The sequence below is a fragment of the Chiloscyllium punctatum genome, chromosome 36, assembly GCF_047496795.1.
Source record: "Chiloscyllium punctatum isolate Juve2018m chromosome 36, sChiPun1.3, whole genome shotgun sequence".
NCBI lineage: Eukaryota > Metazoa > Chordata > Chondrichthyes > Orectolobiformes > Hemiscylliidae > Chiloscyllium > Chiloscyllium punctatum.
Window position 1 is genome coordinate 30,176,581 of NC_092774.1, and position 3,070 is coordinate 30,179,650.

The 3,070-nt window shown below is 47.7% G+C and overlaps 1 non-coding gene across 1 annotated transcript; it reads right to left on the reverse strand.

Moving 5' to 3' along the window:
- Nucleotides 1–668: 668 nt before the first annotated feature.
- Nucleotides 669–740, reverse strand: trnae-uuc (transfer RNA glutamic acid (anticodon UUC)). The gene has a single exon. It is a non-coding gene; the product is annotated as a tRNA-Glu (tRNA).
- Nucleotides 741–3,070: the final 2,330 nt, after the last annotated feature.

Consider the following 3,070-nt stretch of genomic DNA (forward strand, 5'->3'; position numbering starts at 1 on the left):
GGACTAAAACACCAAGTCGAAGATTCATGCCACTCCATTTACTCCATCCAAGAATTCCCGAACACCAAAGACACGGAGATAGAAGAGGATGGAATAATGTTGTCCTTTGACATAACAGCCCTGTTCACATCCATTAACATCAACGTGGCCAAAGAAAACTGAAGACACTACTCGAAGAACTAAAGACAAAAACACAAAACCAACTTCAGCAGCAAAGATAACACTGTCAACCTCGTGGAACTGTGCCTTACCACCCACTTCATATTCAGTAACAAGCCCTACAAACAAAACAACGAAACGCCCATGAAACACTTCTGTCATCAAAAAATGAAACAAATTAGAGTATACCTACAACACCATCAACAATCTCCTTCCTGGCATAAAATTAACAAAAGAGGAGAACAACAACAAAGTGCCATTTTTAGATGTCACAGTAGAGCGAACAGTCAATGATAAATTCAAAACAGCCTCTGCAGGAAAGCCACACACGCGAACCAAGTACTTAGCTAGAGAAGTAATCATCCCTGCACATACAAACAAATCTGAACGAGGGTACTATTCCAACGAACCACAACACAGTGCAGCACCCAGTGACTCCGAAGACCAATAAGTAACTCTACAGCGCATTTAAGGAGAATGAGCAGCCAAAAAAGCACACTGCAAATTGCTTCCCTGACCGGGAATCGAACCCGGGCCGCAGCGCTGAAAGCGCCGAATCCTAACCACTAGACCACCAGGGAGACGACAGCAAAGTTTGACAGCCCTACTGAAAACTGCTTCCCTGCCCGGAAATCGAACCCGGGTCACGGTCTTGAGAAGGCTTCCACCAACGTTGTTTCTTGTATCCATTGCTCCCGATGCGGTCTCCCCTACATTGGGGAGACTGGAGCCCCGTCGCAGAGTCAAGTCACAGCATTTGAGGGAACATCTCCAGGACACCCGTCGCCCTGTGGCCCAACATTTCAACCTCCCCTCCCACTCTGCCAGGGACATGCAGGACCTGGGCCTCCTCCATCGCCCCTCCCTCCCCACCCGATGTCTGGGGTAAGAACGCCCCAACTTCTGCCTCGGATACATTCAACCCCAGGACATCGATGTGGACTGCACCAGTTTCCTCATTTCCCCTCCCCCCCACCTTAGCGGAGTTCCAACCTTCCATCTGAGCGCTGTCCTCAGGACCTGTCAATCTCCCTTCCCACCTATCCACTCCACCCTCCTCTCTGACCTGTCACCTACGTCCCCAACCCCATTCACCTATTGTCTGACCTGCTGTGCTTTTCCAGCACCACTCTGATCTAAACTCTGGTTTCCAGCATCTACAGTCCTCACTTTTGCCGAACCAATAAACCCAGTGTGCCGATTTCACATCAACAAACTGACACAAGCGGACACAACGTCTACAGAAACCCTAGCACATTACTTTACATTAAAGACATCTGGGAAATGATGTCCAGACAACTCAACCCTCTCAGCATCATGGTAGCCCACAAACCTCCCAACACACTCAAACAGCGGCTAATGAACCTGAAATACCCGATACAAACAACCAGCAAACGAATGTTATTTATAAAATACCATACAAGGAAATATATACATGAACTCTGCCACACAGGTCTCTGTGGCAAGAAATGCTGGGATGAGATAAGGAAGATTTTTTTCAGCCAAAACGAATCGGCACTGACTGGACAGCCATTTAAAATCAAGGCTGTCAGCCCAGGATGGAAGATCCGAAGGGATGGACAGTTTTCTTATTTCCTGAAGATTTACAAAGGTGAGACTGGGTTTTGGTGCTTGTTCCCTTTCCACTCCCAAGAGCCGCAGTGGTTGGGGCGGTGTGTTGGGGAAAGTGAAATGTGCCCGTGAGCAGCGTGTGGGGCTATTTCAGCTTCCTCTCCTCTGACAGCGCTGTGAGTTGACTCTGATGTTCTCAGGGACATTTACTGACGCGAGACAGTGAAAGGATTCTCATTCCCGCAGATCAGGAATTCAAACCGTATGCCGGCTTCAGGACAATGAGAAAGATTAATTGGGGTGTGTGAAGAAGCTGTGAGCTGCATTTCAAACAGGTAGGTGGAGTCAGATGCGTCATCCATTGCGCCCCTGGCACTGAGCGTACCAGAAACCGCCATGCTGCAGAGTTCTGACGTTGACACGGACATGCGCAGCAATGGGAACATTCACAATGTGAACAACCAAAGATAATCTAAATCACAGATTCCCTTCCACAGGCCCAACTTTGTGAAGCAGTATCTTTCATTGGCAAAGCAAACACCTTTGTCCTCAGGTGCCTGCTTAACTTCGATCACGACTGCACGCCCCTCACTGTTCTGGTCTCATTTCAAAACACTTGGCTCATCGCCTCAATAGCAGCTCTGTGGGTATCTGCTTGTTCCACCCTGACAGGCAGTGGGCTACAGATTCCCGACCAGTCCCAATGTGATTGAAATATTTCAACCCGTCCACTGACTGCATTTAAAAAAAAAACCGTGGAGCAATCTCCATTTTCTTTTGACGTCGTTTCTCAACTGTAGTCGGCAGGGTTCATACCTGCGTGGGGGAACCAGAATGGATTTCATGTCCATCGCATTCACCACTGGGCCCACCAATACAGAACCACACTGACAGCTTCATTTCCCAGGTCTGTCTGCCTGTGGAGCTGCGAAAGAGTAAATCATTGCTGAGTTTGTTTGAATCCAATCACTTCACAGGTTTCAAAAGGGTGAAATATCTGCAAATGGCGAGTCTGAGTGTTTCATCCCGAAAGATGAAATGGACGTTCAGTCAAAAACAGAAATTGCAGGAGCAACTCAGGAGGTCAGGCAGCATCTGTGGAAAGAGAATCAGAGACAATATTTCAGAACTCGTTTTTTTCCTCATCCAGGTACAGCCAAACTTGCTGAGTTTTTCCAGCAGTTTCGCTTTCTGTCTCGGATTCTCAGCATCCGCAGTCCTTTACGTTAGAAATTCAATCAATTCAGGAACCCCTTTGTGCTGCCTCAGTGGAAAAGATTTCCGTTTGGGAAACATTTTCCTGAAACCATTAAGAACGTGCACGTTCGCAGCCAAGAAA